Genomic DNA, 17111 nt, shown 5'->3' with positions numbered 1-17111 from the left:
TTCCAACCCAAACCAATTTAATTACTCTCTGATGTCATGCTGTCTAAACTCATTTAAGTGCGATATATTTATGTGAAAAAAATCACCGCTGCCCTTTCGAGGCCATGGCTCACGGGGGCTCTTGGCACAGAGCCCCGCAGCGGGACTCTAGGCTTAGGGGGCCTCCCCCTCCATGGAGCAGACTCAGGGGTCTTCACCTCCACCTCATGGAGCAGCCCACCCCACCTTCCCAAGGAGAGATGCTGAAGAATGAGCTCAAAGATCTTAAGCCCCAGAAGCATGGGGAGTGTGGGTTTGTAGTTAAGTCCTTAGAGTGTTTTTAAAGCAGTTTCAACTCCTGCATCTAGCCTGGGACCTGATTTGTTGTATGTGTGTGTTTATGTGTGTCTGTGTGTGTGTGCCTCTGTGTGTGTGTGTGTGTGTGTGTGTCTGTGTGTGTGTATTGGGAGTAGGGACAGACAGATGGCAGCATTTACCCACATTTTCTTTTATTTTAATAAACTTGTGGTGACCCAGAGACTGAAAAATATCTGTGCCCACTACACCCCCTCCCTACCCCCAAATGCCATTGACTGAGTGCATATTCTTCAGGCTTGGGGGCACTGCCGCCCTTAAGTCCACTCCTTGGATGGCGGCAGGTCCAGGGTGTACCCCACCTCCACCCCGGCAAAGACGTCCTCCGAGTTTTCTTAGAAGAGACTGGCTGAGTCTGGGGCAGCAGCGGCCCCTACAGGAGGCTGGAAAAGCCATTTCCCACATGATGCTTTTCTTTTCTGTTTTTCTACGGAGTCTCTCGCTGTGTCGCCCAGGCTGGAGTGCAGTGGTGAGATCTCGGCTCCCTGCAAGCTCCGCCTCCCAGGTTCACGCTGTTTTCCCGACTCAGCCTCCCGAGCAGCTGGGACTACAGGCCCCCGCCACCACGCCCGGCTGATTTTTTATGTTTGTAGCAGAGACGGGGTTTCACCGTGTTAGCCAGGATGGTCTCCATCTCCTGACCTCGTGATCCACCTGCCTCGGTCTCCTAAAGTGCTGAGATTATAGGCGTGAGCCACCGTGCCCGGCACAATTTCCCACATGGTGCTTTTCTGGTAAGTCTGGAAGTTCTGAATTCCAGCTGAACTCAAGAGTATTCTAAATGAAAACTCATTGAAGTATGGAAGCTCCCTTCCTCTGGGGGACCTGTGCGATAGAGCCCCCGGGCAACTTACCCCAGGGTCAGCGGGGAAAGCTGTTCACTTCACCTGAAATATCCTCCTCTCTCTCTCCCACAACTGGAGAAAGCACTCCACATCCTGAGAAGTTTAGCTGAAAATTCACCTCCTTTGGGAAGTCTTTCCTGGTCCCTAGACAGGGCCAATTACCCCTTCTGTACATTTCACTGCAACAACACTTGTCACGCTGTAAGAAGGACGGCAGGGGAGAAGCAATAGTCAGGTAGGCTTTTCTTTTTTTTTGCTTTTTTTTTTTTTTTTTTTTTTTGAGACAGAGTCTCGCGCTGTCACCTAGGCTGGAGTGCAGTGGCATGATCTTGGCTCACTGTAACCTCTGCCTCCTGAGTTCAAACGATTCTCCTGCCTCAGCCTCCCGAGTAGCTGGGACTACAGGTGCACACTACCATGCCTATCTTTTTTTTGTATTTTTAGTAGAGAAGGAGTTTCACCATGTTGGCCAGGCTGGTCTCAAACTCCTGAGCTCAAGTGATCCACCCACCTTGGCCTCTCAAAGTGCTGGAATTACAGGCATCTGTACTAAAAATACAAAAAATTAGCCGGGTGTGGAGGCAAAGGTTGCAGTGAGCCAAGATCACACCACTGCGCTCCAGCCTAGGCGACAGAGCTAGAGTCCATCACACACACAAAAAATAAGTAGGTAAATAAATAATATTAATAAAATTTTAAAAATTGAAATCATAGATTTGTTACCCCTGAACCAGTCCTCTCTGGCATCCCTCCCTTCACTCCCTCCATCATTGCCCTGTCCTCCTCACTGCTTGTCCCGCTATGATTCTCCCCTATAACTGGCTTCTAGGCCTCCAAGCTCTCTCTGGTTTAACCCTCCCTCTACTAAAAGCTACCCATCAAACAAGTGCCAACTCATGTGCCACCTCCTCCATGAAGCCTTCTTGCATCCTCCAGAAAATGCACACTCCCCCTGAGCTGCCATCGCACATTTTCTGTGCTCTTTTACATTTTTTGGCAGCTGAAAGTTTATTCAGTCTCTGCCTCTGCCCCCATGCCAACACAATTTGTTTCTTCTGCTCTATATTTTTTCATATTTTAAAATCGTAACTTAATTCCTTATAACTATAATAATTTCTTTACATACCTGTCTCTCCCATTAGATTATAACTAGACTGTACCATGTTTATCTTTCAATTATACCCAGTGCTTGGCACTGGGCCCAGCACACGGCAGCTGTCAGTACGTATTATATGAGTAAATGAATCTCTAACTGGCCCTTATTTACAAAAATCATCATTTTCTACTTTGAAGTGTAGTTATTTGTGGACATAACCTGCCTTTCCCATTAGACTCTAAGTTCCTTAGAGGGAAGAATTGTCTTGCCACTTCTTAAGCATTTTTTAAGCTCAGAGCGTGAATAAATGAATGAGTTGAACAACCACGACATCTCTGTATGTGGCTTGATAAAAAGCGAGGATTCTGGAGACAAACAGACCTGGTTTTGAATCTTGGTTCTGCTATTTATGCATTGTGTGATCTTGGGAAGCCTCTAAACCCCTCTGAAACTCTAAACAGGGATAATGATAGTGTTTACCTCACAGGACTCTTGTTGGAGATTCAATGAAATAAATTGCGGCCAAGCCCGTGGTTCACACCTGTAATCCCAGCACTTTGGGAGGCCGAGGTGGGCGGATCACGACGTCAGGAGACCGAGACCATGCTGGCTAACACGGTGAAACCCTGTCTCTACTAAAAAATAAAAATAAATTGCATAAAGTCATCAACTATTAATGTATTAATGGCAATTATTAATAGTAGCTTTTTTTTTTTTAGATGGAGTCTTGCTCTGTCACCCAGGCTGCAGTACAGTGGCATGATCTTGGCTCACTGCAACCTCTGCCTCCCAGGTTCAAGCGATTCTCCCGCCTCAGCCTCCCAAGTAGCTGGGACTACAGCGGCATGTCACCACGCCCATCTAATTTTTGTATTTTTAGTAGAGATCGGGTTTCACCGTGGTAGCCAGGATGGTATCAATCTCCTGACCTCGTGATCTGCCTGCCTTGGCCTTCCAAAGTGCTGGGATTACAGGTGTGAGCCACTGCACCCGGCCAATAATAGCTATTTTTTTTAAGCACTTATTCCAGTCAACTAGACTCTGGGTTTTGTACTCCATTGCATTTATGTGTTATTTATCTTCATGACAATGCTGTAAAGGTACTGGTTTTCATTGTTGTTTTTTGAGACAGGGTCTCACCTGTTGCCCAGGTTGGAGTGCAATGGCGTGATCATGGGGCTCAGGTAATCCTCCCACCTCAGCCTCCTAAGTAACTAGCACTACAGGTGCACACCACGATGCCCAGCTAATTTTTGTATTTTTTGTAGAGACGGGGTCTCGCCGTGTTGCCCAGGCTGGTCTCAAATTTCTTGGCTCAAGTGATCTGCCCGCCTTGGCTTCCCAAAGTGCTGGGATTACAGGTGTGAATCATCTCACCTGGCCGAAAGTAACTTCTTTTAATTTTTTTGAGATGAGTCTTGCTCTGTCACCCAGGCTGGAGTGCAGTGGCACGATCTCAGCTCACTGCAACCCCCATCTCCCGGGTTCAAGGGGTCCTCCTGCTTCAGCCTTCTGAGTAGCTGGGATTACAGGTGTGCACCACCATGCCTAGCTAATTTTTGTATTTTTAGTAGAGACAGAGTTTCACTGTGTTGGCCAGGCTGTTCTCAAACTCCTGACCTCAAGTGATCTGCCCACCTTGGCCTCCCTAAGTGCTGGGATTACAGGCATGAGCCAACATGCCTGGCCCAATACCCTCATTTTAAAGATAAATAAATTTAAGTTCAGAAAGGTTAAATTATTTTTTAAATCTAATTTTGGCTTCAACACATTTTATACCACACAAACTTAATCTGGTCCTTAGAAACATGAGAAGTGATAGGGCATTGGGGGAAGTTACAGTATTCCTTTCAGTCAACGTCTCACCAGTGGGCTGGGACTTTGGGGACATGGAGGAGTCTTGGGGCCAGGACTATTGTTTGAGGACCAGGGAACTCCCAGAAACAGGGTGGGAGCAGGGAAAGGGGACTCTGAGCTTGGTTAGAAGGCCCTCTCCAGAGAGGAGCCCAGGGTTCCTGCCTGGCTCTCACTATAAAGGTGACTAATCACTTTGGTTCCCTCTGGTAATTGCAACCAGATGCTGCCGCTGGCAGTGCTTCAGTCCCGACATGTTTAATTACAGGGACACAACGTCTCTGGGTCCCCCGTGTCCCCCAACCTCCCCCTCTCCTGTCAGCAATATTAATGTCAAACTTGAGGTAGAGGATGGGAGCCTTGGGAAGCCACTGACATGGAAGTAATCTCTGCAGCCCCTTCTGCCATGTAGAGCCTTTTGCGTGTATGTTTCCCCATCCATTATCTCATTGGTGTTCCATAAAACATCCTTATAAAGTCAGTAGGCCAGATTATTATTATTATTATTTTATTATTATTATTATTCTTGGAGACAGAGTCTAGTTCTGTCACCCAGGCTGGAGTGCAATGGCGTGATCTCGGCTCACTGCAACCTCCGCCTCCCAGGTTCAAGTGATTCTCCTGTCTCAGCCTCCCAAGTAGCTGGGACTACAGGCACGCACCACCACCCCGGCTAATTTTTGTATTTTTAGTAGAGACGGGGTTTCACCATGCTGGCCAGGCTGGTCTTGAACTCCTGACCTCAAATGATCCGCCTACCTCGGCCTCCCAAAGTGCTTGGATTACAGGCGTGAGACACTGTGCCCAGCCTGTCAGATTATTATTATCCCTTTTATATTATGTCCCCAGATGAGCAAACAGTGAACTGAGTGATAATAATAATAATCCCTTTTTTCAAGCACTTGTCAGTTTTCAAAATGGCCTCCCATTCATGAAGCTATCTGAACCTCCCGAGATCTCTCTGGGAGTCAGTCCTGCACAGCACAGTGGCTGAGAGCACAGGCGCTGGGACCAAACAACGCAGTGTTCCACTTCTACTATTTGCCAGTTGGGTGACGTTGGGTATTCATTTCTTTATCTACTTAACTATTCAGCAAATACTTATTGGGTGCCTACCATGGGATGGGCCCCAGGTCTGAGTTCTGGGTATCTAGCCATGGACAAGACAAACCAAGTGGTTTGTCTGAAATTTCTCTTATGCATTTGTTTGTCTCTTCTCACATTCTGGTGGAAGAGACAGACAAACACACACATAAGAGAATGCTAAGTGAAGAAAAATTAAGCATGGTCAAAGAGGTGTCTATTTTAGAAATAAATGCCCTTTGAGGGGGTGATGTTTGGGCAGAGACCCAGATGTAGTGAGAAAATGAGCCATACTGAAGTCTGGAGGACAAGCATTCCAGGTGGAGGGAACAGCAGTTGCAAAGGCGCTGAGGCAGGAATGCACTCAGTACATCTGAGGTAAGGAGGAGCTGGTGTGGCTGAAGCAGAGTGAGCAAAGGGGGCAGTGGCAGGAGGTGAGGTCAGATCATGCCAGAACCACATCATGTATGACTTTGTAAGCCCTGGAAAGGGAGCTGGATTTTCTTTTCTTTTTATTTTTTCTTCTTTTTTTTTTTGAGACAAGAGTCTTGCTCTGTTGCCCAGGTTGGAGTGCAATGGCAGGATCTCAGCTCACTGCAACCTCCGCCTTCCGGTTTCAAGCGATTCTCTTGCCTCAGACTCCCAAGTAGCTGGGATTACAGGTGTCTGTCACCATGCCCGGCTAATTTTTGTATTTTTAGTAGAGACGGGGTTTCACCATGTTGGCCAGGCTGGTCTCGAACTCCTGACCTTGTGATCTGCCCACCTCGGCCTCCCGAAGTGCTAGGATTACAGGCGTGGGCCACCACATCCCGCCTAATTTTTGTATTTTTAGTAGGGATGGGGTTTCACCATATTGGTTAGGCAGGTCTCAAACTCCTGACCTCAAGTGATCCACTCGCCTCAGCCTCCCAAAGTGCTGGGATTACAGGTGTGAGCCACCGTGCCGGGCTTGGACTTTACTTTTAGTGCACTGGGAACCCCATGGGATGTTTTAAGCAGGAGAGTAGTGACATAATGATTAAGAGCTAAGCCACTCACCTTCAAATCCTGGCTCCCCCCATTTATCAGCTATGTAATCTCAAGCAAATTATTTCATCTCTCCCTGCCTCAGTTTCCTCATGTATAAAACAGGGATCATGATGATATACCTGGCTGGGCAAACCGGTAAAAACATACCTGGCTCACACGTGTAATCTCAGCACTTTGGGAGGCTGAGATGGGAGGATTGCTTAAGCCCAGTAGTTCAAGACCAGCCTGGGCAACATAGCAGGACCTGTCTCTATAAAAATATAAAAAAACAGGCCGGGTGTGGTGGCTCACACCTGTAATCCCAGCACTTTGGGAGGCTGAGGTGGGCAGATTACCTGAGGTCAAGAGTTTGAGACCAGCCTGGCCAACATGGTGAAACCCTGTCTCTACTAAAAATAGAAAAAAATTAGCTGAGTGTAGTGGTAGGCACCTGTAGTCCCAGCTACTCAGGAGGCTGAGGAAGGAGAATCGCTTGAACCTGGGAGGCAGAGGTTGCAGTGAGCTGAGATCCGGCTACTGTACTCCAGCCTAGGCAATAAGAGCGAAACTCCGTCTCAAAACAACAACAACAACAAAACAAACAAACCAAAAAAACCCCTGTATCACAGAGTGGTTATAAGAAGTAATGTGTTTATACATGTAAAGCACCTTTCAATGACCAAAATATAGTATGTGCTTCATAAATTATAATTTTATTTATTGCTTTTTTTTTTTTTTGAGACAGGGTCTCACTCTGTCACCCAGGCTGGAGTGCAGTGGTGCAATCTCGGCTCACTGCAGCCTCGAACTGCTGAGCTCAAGCGATCCTCGCTTCTCAGCCTCCTGAATAGTTGGGACTACAGGCGCAAGCCACTGCACCTGGCTAATCATAAATTATAGTTTTGTTTTGTTTTAAAAAAGTTTCCGTTGTTAATATTGTCCTTGTTTCATAAATGAGGAAATTAAATCTCTGAGTAGTTAAGTGACTGGCACAAGTTCACACAGCTAAAGATGACAGAGCTAGAATTCAACCCAAGCCCCTAATTCTGAATCCAGTGCCCTTCCCACGTGAAGAGAGGACAGACCACCCTACAGGTTAGGAGCTGGCCGGGAGGAAAGCCCAGAGTCCCTTCCCTTTTCATCTGTGCTCCTTCTCCCAACCCCAGGGAACCCTGAGAACCCCGGCAAGAGCAGAGCGGCCTCTGCCTACCCTCACCTGCGCCGTAAACTTGGTTTCTTTTTTTTTTTTTTTTTTTTTTGAGACGGAGTCTCGCTCTGTCGCCCAGGGGTGCAGTGGCGCGATCTCGGCTCACTGCAAGCTCCGCCTCCTGCCTCAGCCTCCCGGGTAGCTGGGACTACAGGCGCCCGCCACCACGCCCAGCTAGTTTTTTGTATTTTTTTAGTAGAGAAGGGGTTTCACCGTGTTAGCCAGGATGGTCTTGATCTCCTGACCTCGTGATCCGCCCGTCTCGGCCTCCCAAAGTGCTGGGATTACAGGCTTTAGTCACCGCACCCAGCCCCTGGTTTCTTTTTCTTTTTTTTTTTTTTTTTTGAGACGGAGTCTCGCGCTGTGTCACCCAGGCTGGAGTGCAGTGGCGCGATCTCGGCTCACTGCAAGCTCCTGAACTCCGCAGCAGCGGCCACTGCTCAGGACGCGCTCTCAACGGCTCCCCCTGCTGAGCTACTCGGGAGCTGCAGCTTGCTAGAGTTGATTGTCTCTGGGCCTTCTGTCCATAGGTCAATCAAATTCTTCCCTGGGCTGCAAATACCTGTACTATCATCTGAAGCTGGAAATTGTGTGTGATTGTTGCGTGTGTCTGTCTGTTGTGGGTAGAGGGGTATGAATAAAATAACCACATGTTTTTCATATTTATTCTAGAAAATATTTTTATTTTTAAAATAATTCTAAAACTTTTAAAAAGTCATACATATTAGGAAGAAAAGTAATATAAATTCATGATTTTAAAAATTCAAACAGTAGAAAAGAATGCAAAAGAAAACATCTTCCTCCCACCCCAGACCCTGGGTCTTTCAGTCCTCCCCAGAAGCAACCACTCTGATCAGTCTCCTAGATGATTTTCCACACAATATAGTAACATAAGCTTTTTAAAAACTTTATTAGGCCGGGTGCGGTGGCTTATGCCTGTAATCCTGGCACTTCGGGAGGCTGAGGCGGGAAGATTGCCTGAGCCCAGGAGATCGAGATCAGCCTGAGCAACTTGGCACAAGCTCGTCTCTATAAAATAAAAAAAAAATTTAAAACACCTCTTTATCGATGCATGATATTCATACCAAATACATTTAATTATAAAATTAAATCATGTTCGTTGTAAAAATATTCAAAAGAGAAAGTTCCCCTCTCCCCTCACATCCCAATCTCTCTAATCACAGGAAACCTCTCTAATCACCGGAAACTTTGTTGTCATTCTTGAGCTCAGAAATCTCAGATCCTTGCTGGACTCCTCCACTCCTTCCCACTCCTTCCCTCCATCTAATTCCAATTCCCACTTTGCGTATAAGAACCCTAGTTGGTAAGTATTATTATCCCCATGTTGCAGCTGAGGAATTTGAGGCTCAGAGAGGGAAAGAGGGTTGTTCAAGAACATAAAGCAAGCTGGATGTGGTGGCGCACATATGTAGTCCTGGCTACAGGATTTTTTTTTTTTTTTAAAACAAAAAGAATATAGTTAAGGGCCCCACACACACTCACGCTTTTTTTTTTTTTTTTTTTTTTTGAGACAGAGTCTCACTCTGTCACCCAGGCTGGAGTGCAGTGGCACAATCTCGGCTCATTGTAACCTCCTCCTCACAGGTTCAAGCAATTCTTGTGCCTCAGCCTTCCGAGTAGCTGGAATCACAGGTGAGCGACACCAGGCCTGGTATTTTTAGTAGAGACAGGGTTTCGCCATGTTGGCCAGGCTGGTCTCAAACTTCTGGCCTCAAGCAATCCACTTGCCTCCACCTCCCAAAGTGCTGGGATTACAGGCATGAGCCATCACGCCCGACCAAGGGCCCATTTTTGAGGAAGGAGAGGACCTGGTCCTATGGGAACTGTGACTGAACATCCTTTATTGCCCAAGCCCTGAGTGATAGGGAAAAGATGTCGTCCACTTCAAGAATCTCGAGCTTGGGTACACTGGTTGCTTAGAGCCTGACTTGGTCAGTGAGAGGGGGCTAGGAATGGAATAAGAACTGCCTACTGAGGCTGGGTCAGGACCAGGGAGAAAATATCCAGCTGACAAAGGGAATCCAACTAGGGAGATTTACACAATTCAACCAAGTGGTAGCATCAGCAAGAGGAGTGTCCAGCATTCCTAACACATCCCATGCTCTAGCACACTGCTGTACCTCTGCACGTGCTGCTTGGAATCCCCACCACCACCCCACCCCTGCCACTTTGCTTAGCACTTTTTTTGAGATGGGGTCTTGCTATGCTGCCCAGACTGGTCTCAAACTCCTAAGCTCAAGAGGTTCTTCTGACTCATCCTCCTGAGTGGGTAGGACTACAGCCACATGCCACCATGCCTGGCTTATCTGCTTAGCATTTTTTTCTTTTTTTTTGAGACAGAGTCTTGCTCTGTTGGCCCAGGTTGGAGTGCAGTGGCCTGAACACAGCTCACTGCAACCTCGACCTCCTGGGCTCAAGTGACCCTTCGGAATAGTTGGGACTACAGTAGTGCACCACCACACCTGGCTACTTTTAGAGTTTTTATCCTTCACAAACAAGTCATAGTGGCACTGACTCTGTGCAGTCAGCTGCTCCCTATTTCTTTACTTGCTTGCCCGTCATGTGAGTTTGTGAACAGAGGCTCTGGACAGAGTTCATTTATTATTGTTCTTTGGGTCCCTCCCAGTGTCTAGCTCAACTTTTGGCACATAATAGATGCCCAATCAATATTTTAAAAATAATGTATGGAACTTCAGCACAGCAGCTCAAGCCTATAATCCCAGCACTTTGGGAAGCTAACGTAGGAAGACTGCTTGATGCCAGAAGTTCAAGACCAACCTGGCCAACACAGTGAGTCCCCATCTCTACAAAAATTTTTTTAAACAAATTAACCAGGAATGGTGGCACATGCCTATAGTATTACCTACTCAGGACGCTGAGCCAGGAGGATCGCTTCAGCCCAGGAAGTTGAGGCTGCAGTGAGCTATGATCAAACCACTGCACTCCAACCTGAGTGAAAGAGCAAGACTCTGTTTCTAAAAAAAAAAACCAAAAAAAAAAAACCAGAATGGTCCAGGCGCGGTGGCTCATGCCTGTAATCCCAGCACTTTGGGAAGCCAAGGTGGGTGGATCACTTGAGGTCAGGAATTCAAGACCAGCCTCGCTAACACCCCATCTCTACTAAAAAAAAAAAAAATTAGCTGGGTGTGGTGGCAGGCGCCTGTAATCCCAGCTTCTCAGGAAGCTGAGGCATGAGAATCACTTGAATCCAGCAGGCGGAGGTTGCAATGAGCCAAGATCGTGTCACTGCACTCCAGCCTGGGCTACAAAGTGAGACTCTGAAAAAAAAAAAAAAAAAAAAGAATGGACTCAGATTAACAGCAGCAAGAGACTATCGTTTTGGTGCTCCAGACCGTTACCTTGCAGCAAGAAAGAAAGAGGAAAATGGCTGGGTTTTTTTCCCTCTATTTTTCCCCCTCTGTCATCCTCAGCTCACTTCAGTCACTCAACATGTCTCCATGTTAACATGGAGAGGAAGATGGGGGCGGGAAAAGTCTTCTTTGAACTAGTGTAACAGCTGGCTTAATGCTTTCTGGGCCTCGCGGATGTTTATAGCCATCTCTATCTATCATCAAAGCATGATGGGGTGCTTTTATACACTCTTCAGGGGTTCACTACCGGCCCCTCTCCTGCAGTTCCCTTAGAAAAGGCATCTATTAATGGCCATTTGTCTAGCTGCTTCTTCCTGGGGTCCCTTTATACCTCCAGGAAGCCCTGCTGAACAGGACCTAGTAGCCAGCAGGCTTGTCTCTTCTTGCTAGATTTCACAGGCAGGAAGCATATCCTGGTCACGATACTCCCTAACTGCAATAGTATGGATTCTGCATCTCAGATTCTCATGGAAGCCCCGTCTCCCAGTCACTTGGTTTGAGTGGTTAAAGGTAATGTCCTTTCAATGTTCCCCAAGGAGGAATGGGAACTCATAGCCAGAAACATCTCCACATAAATTATCTATCCTCCACCTGCAGACCCCTTTATATTGGGATAAGGGATTTAGGAACTTTAAAACAGATTTTAGACTAACAGATAAACAAAAACAAAAAATATATATATATACACACATATATATGTACAGTGATTTAGCACCTCACTTTGAAATTTGACATGTATATATACACATATATATATATTTTAATTCGGTTAGCCCAGACAGCCTCTTGGCATGGGCTAGGAGGAATATGTATAAATAACAAGCAAGGCTGGTTGTAGCAAAGATCCATATTATAGCCCTCAGAGAGGGTCTGAGTATAAGGCATATTTCTAGAGATGGAATTTAGGATGTAAAGGAAGAAACCCTTCCCCTCACCTGGCAGGGACCAGGGTTGATTTTCTTTCAACTGATCCATTGTCTTTCCCTCCAATCCAGCCACCTTTGAGAACTCCCCAGTCTGGTTCATCAGACAGGTCTGAACATGATCAGACTTGAATTGTCTGGTTTAAGTCTTTATAGGACTCTTGGGCCCCAAGACAGGTGTTGGGTAGGAACACCTGTTTGTGCATTTCAAATGCTCCATGCAGTTTGCAGAATGCGGTGGTTTTTTCCCATTTTTTTCCATTTTTTTTTTTTTTTTTGAGAGAGGGTGTTACTCCTGTCACCCAGGCTAGAATGCAGTAGGGCCATCACAGCTCATTGCAGCCTCGACCTCCTGGGCTCAAGCAATCCTCCCACCTCATTTTTTGATTTTTTTGTAGAGACAAGGTCTAATTATGTTGCCTAGGCTGGTCTCTAACTCCTGGGCCCAAGTGATCCACCTGTATTGGCCTTCCAAAGTGCTGGGGTTATAGGCATGAGCCACGCCTCCCAGCCATTTGCAGGATGTGTAAAGACTGATGTGGTGTACTCTTATGCCTACAGAATCACTAGGGCAGGGGTTTCCAATCCCCTGGGCCACGGACTACTATCAGTCTTGACCTGTTAGGACCCTGGCAGCACAGCAGGAGTTGAGCAGATTAGCAAGCATTACCACCTGAGCTCCACCTCCTGTCAGTTCAGGAGCAGCATCAGATTCTCATAGGAGGCAAATCCTATTAAGAACTGTGCATGAGAGGGATCTAGGTTACACACTCATGAGAATCTAATGCCCGATGATCTGAGGTGGAAGTCTCATCCCAAAACCATTCCCACCTGCCCCTGCCTATCCCCGCTTCACACACCAGCTAACTCCACTTTGGGCTTTGGCTCAGATAATATCTAGTTGTACTACATTATTATGTTTTAATACGATTTCCAACTTGTCCTTACTACATTGTATTATTATTCAATACTAGAACATAATCAATGCTCAATAAATGTCCACTAGGTGAATGAATAAATAAGGGAATGAATCCCCCTTTACAAACATCAAAGATTACTGTTTGGTTTGGTATATCTTGGTAGTCTGAAACCTGTTTACTCCTCATAGTCTTTTTTTTTTTTTTTTTTTTTGAGATGGGCTTTCGCTCTTGTTGCCCAGGCTGGAGTGCAATGGTGCAATCTTGGCTCACCATAACCTCCGCCTCCCAGGTTTGAGTGATTCTCCTGCCTCAGCCTCCCAAGTAGCTGGGATTACAGGCATGCACCACCACGCCTGGCTAATTTTGTATTTTTAGTAGAGATGGAGTTTCTCCCTGTTGGTCAGGCTGGTATAGAATTCCCGACCTCAGCCTCCCAAAGTGCTGGGATTACAGGCATGAGCCACCGCACCCGGCCGACTCCTCATAGTCTTAAAATATATTGTCTAGTTTGCTAATGGATGTTATGTCATTAAACTTTGTAACACTAGGGCTGACTTGATTCATTCATTCAATGGATACTTACTTGATACCTACCATATATGTGAGACTGTGCTAAATCCCAGGAATAAGTCTCCTATTCACACGAAGCTTAAATTTTGGAGGGAATGTTAATAGGAAAACAAAATAATAAATGGAAAGTGCTATGAAAGAAACAGAGTACAACCAGGCGTGGTGGCTCACGCCTGTAATCTCAACACTTTGGGAGGCTGAGGCAGGTGGATCATGAGGTCAGGAGATCAAGACCATCCTGGCTAACATGGTGAAACCCCGTCTCTACTAAAAATACAAAAAAAATTAGCCAGGCAAGGTGGCAGGCACCTGTGGTCCCAGCTACTCGGGAGGCTGAGGCAGGAGAATGGTGTGAACTGAGGAGGTGGAGCTTGCACTGAGCCAAGATTGCACTGCTGCACTCCAGCCTGGGCAACAGAGCAAGACTCCGTCCCAAAAAAAAAAAAAAAAAAGAAAGAAAAGAAACAGAAGACTACCCTAGAAAATATAAGGTATTACTTTAGACAGTATGGTCAGGGAAGACCTAGTTGAAGAAGTATCATTTAAACTGGGACCTGAAGGACAGGAAAGTACCAGCTAGGCCAAAAGCTGGGGGAAAAGTGGTCTCGGTAGCTGGCAGAGTATATGCAAATGCCCTGAGGCATAAAAGACCTTGATGTGCGTAACATTTAGATTGTTTCATTTCTATTTCAAATATTGTTGCACTGAACATTCATGCATAATGCCTGTTGTGCGATTATTCCCTTAGGATGGAATCCCACACCACTGCTTCTTTTTTTTTTTTTTTTTTTTTTTTTTTTTTGAGACGGAGTCTCGCCGTGTCGCCCAGGCTGGAGTGCAGTGGCGCGATCTCGGCTCACTGCAAGCTCCGCCTCCCGGGTTCACGCCATTCTCCCGCCTCAGCCTCCGAGTAGCTGGGACTACAGGCGCCCGCCACCACGCCCGGCTAGTTTTTTGTATTTTTAGTAGAGACGGGGTTTCACCGTGTTAGCCAGGATGGTCTCGATCTTCTGACCTCGTGATCCACCCGCCTCGGCCTCCCAAAGTGCTGGGATTACAGGCTTGAGCCACCGCGCCCGGCCTACCACTGCTTCTTTGCATCGTTTTCTGTCTAGTGACTGGAGATGTTCCTTTTCCCCTCTCTAGTTTGCCTTTCAGAATCTGTGTCCTTCCTTCCCCTTTTACTCTCCACTTTCTCTATTCCTCAAATCAGCTATTAAGATCTTTTTTGTGTTCTTACAGGAGAAAGATAAAATATAGCTTTTAAGTGTTCCTTTCTCATATTACCTTTGGCTGTGGATTAACCTAAAGCCTTGCTGTTTTACTCGAGCTATCCACTCATTCATCCATTCACTCAACACTTATTGAGCACCTATTTTGTACCAGGCCTTGTGCTGAGCGCTATAGTCAGATGACCAAATTACAGTCTCTCCGCTCAAGCTCACAATCTCATGCAGTGCTTCCTAAAACATGTTCCCCATGTATCAGAATCGCCCTGGGTACTTTCTAAAATGCAGATTCCTGGACTCCACCCCCGGTTTACGGATTCTCTGGGGGTGGAATCCAAGAGTCTGCATTTACCAGTTTTGTTTTTAATTCCTACTAAAAATTGAGAACCACTGACTGCAAGAGTGAGGCAGGTAAATGGAGTTTACAACTCTAAGAAAGTGTATTAACAATTCATACACGTAGCTGGGCGCGGTGGCTCACGCCTGTAATCCCAGCACTTTGGGAAGCCGAGGCGGGCAGATCACGAGGTCAAGAGAGATGGAGACCATCCTGGCCAACATGGTGAAACCCTGTCTCTACTAAAAATACAAAAATTAGGCGGGCGTGGTGGCGGGCGCCTGTAGTCCCAGCTACTTGGGAGGCTGAGGCAGGAGAATTACTTGAACCCGGGAGGTAGAGGTTGCAGTGAGCCGAGATCGTGCTATTGCACTCCAGCCTGGCGACAGAGCAAGACTCCATTTCAAAAAAAAAAAAAAAGTGTATACACAAAATGCTAAGGGAATAACGCATGGGTCCTACAGGGAAGAAAAAGTTCTCTAGAAGTCAGGCTTAAGCAGACAAACTGCAGCTCCAGGACGGATGAAGTCAGGTAAAGGTAACACTCTGTGCAGACATGTAGACAAAATCGAGTGCTGAGTAAGTAACTCGCCTGTAAGTGTTATGCTGCCTGAAGCTGCAGGGAGCGTCTGAGCAGCAAGGTGAAAAACCCTCAGAAACTGGTCGCGCTGCCAGTTTAATCGCCAACCAGTGGCAGCAAGCCCCTTTGTTTCTCGCGCAGTTGGAATTGTAGTCTGGTTTGTAGGTGGAGCTGTGCGCAGGCGCACCTAGAACCAAGTGACCTTGCACATGCGCTATATATAACACTGAAGCCTAAAGGGAGACGATTGAGGGCAATTTTTCTTCTCTGCTTCCGAAATATCCCTTTCGCGAATCTAGAGACCCTGACCGTCCTCATTTCTGGCGAGGGACCTTATAATTCTCAAAATAACACTCCCTTTCCTTCAGGGCCTCTCTAGTAAGTCGGCTGCCAATACCCAATATGGCGGGAGGCCCTGCGCCGGCGCAGTCTGCCTATAGGTGCAGGACTTGGCGGGGCGGGCCCCTCCCAAAGGGCGGGAGATTGGGGGGCGGGCCCCGCCCCCGTCCCCGTCCCGGGCGGGGCCTTAGCAGAGGCTGCCGCAGCTCCAGCGCTGAGCAACTAGCCGGGCGTCTGCTGGAGCCGAGCGTGGTGAGGTGGGGCCTCAGGGGCAGGCGGGAGGTGCTCGGGTTAACCGTCCGAGGCCCAGAGACCTGCCCGTCTAGGGCGCCTGAGGGAATCCCGTTCGCGCAGCGGCCTCTTGTTACCCGGGCGGGGAACCCTAGGCCCAGTGAGGGGCTGGGACGCGTCGTTAGGGTCGGGGCCCCCTTGCCTCAGCTTCCTGCTGCCACCAGTACGCTAAGCTCCAGTCGGCGCCGAAGGAGGGCATCCCGACCCTCGTGTCCAGTAGCCCCAGTCCCGGGTTGAGAGGGAGAGGCGCCGCGCTCTCCCGCCCTCCCGCCCCTCTCGCTGTCTGTGTCCTGGCGGCTTTGCACGTGATCTATCCCAGAGCCCAGTCCCACTCGGCCACCCAACTCTGGAGCTCCCAATCTTCAGGACCCTGCTGAAGTATCACTTCGCCGCCGCCTTCTCCAGGCGCAGCTGCATTCGCTTCTCGGTTTTTGCACTCGCTGCACCGAGTTACTTTCCCTGCCCCTTGTTGACATCGTAAGCTCCTTCGTTAGATGTTATGCCTTGCCTTTTTCGTCTGTAGATCCCAGGGCCTAGCACGTGATGATAATAGTCATGGCTCACTGTACGGAATGGTCACAAATTGTCAGGTGCTACTGAATGCATTACACATAAGGGCCCATTTATTATTTATTTAGAGACGGAGTTTCGCTCATTGCCCAGGCTGGAGTGCAATGGCGCGATGTCAGCTCACCTCAATCTCCGCCTCCCGGGTTGAAGCGATTCTCCTGCCTCAGCCTCCCGAGTAGCTGGGACTACAGGCATGCGCCACCACACCCGGCTAATTTTATATTTTTAGTAGAAACGGGGTTTCTCCATGTTGGCCAGGCTGGTCTCGAACTCCTGACCTCAGGTGATCCGCCCACCTCGGCCTCCCAAAGTGCTGGGATTACAGGCATGAGCCACCGCGCTGGGCCAAAGGCCTATTTAATCTTTCCAACAGTCCTGTGGGGTGAGATCTTTCTATATCTTCACGTTTTACCCATGAAGAAACTGAGGTACATTAGAAAAAGTAATTTTCTGGGAGTCCCACAACTAATAAGTGGATGGAGCTGGGAAACTGTCCCCAGGGCATTTGAT

At 47.6% G+C, this 17111-nt stretch overlaps 1 protein-coding gene across 1 annotated transcript in view; it reads left to right on the top strand.

Annotated features, from left to right (window-relative positions):
- The first annotated feature begins 15894 nt into the window (after nt 1-15894).
- Nucleotides 15895-17111, top strand: part of CEP250 (centrosomal protein 250) — a 62236-nt gene continuing 61019 nt past the window's right edge. The window contains exon 1 of the mRNA XM_025399985.1: nt 15895-16508. The gene's annotated coding sequence lies outside the window, so the exon portion shown is untranslated. The remainder of the gene's footprint in view (nt 16509-17111) is intronic.

This window comes from Theropithecus gelada, chromosome 10, assembly GCF_003255815.1.
Source record: "Theropithecus gelada isolate Dixy chromosome 10, Tgel_1.0, whole genome shotgun sequence".
NCBI classification, from domain to species: domain Eukaryota; kingdom Metazoa; phylum Chordata; class Mammalia; order Primates; family Cercopithecidae; genus Theropithecus; species Theropithecus gelada.
The sequence above is the reverse complement of the archived record's forward strand: the minus strand, read 5'-3'. Positions and strand labels throughout refer to the sequence as shown.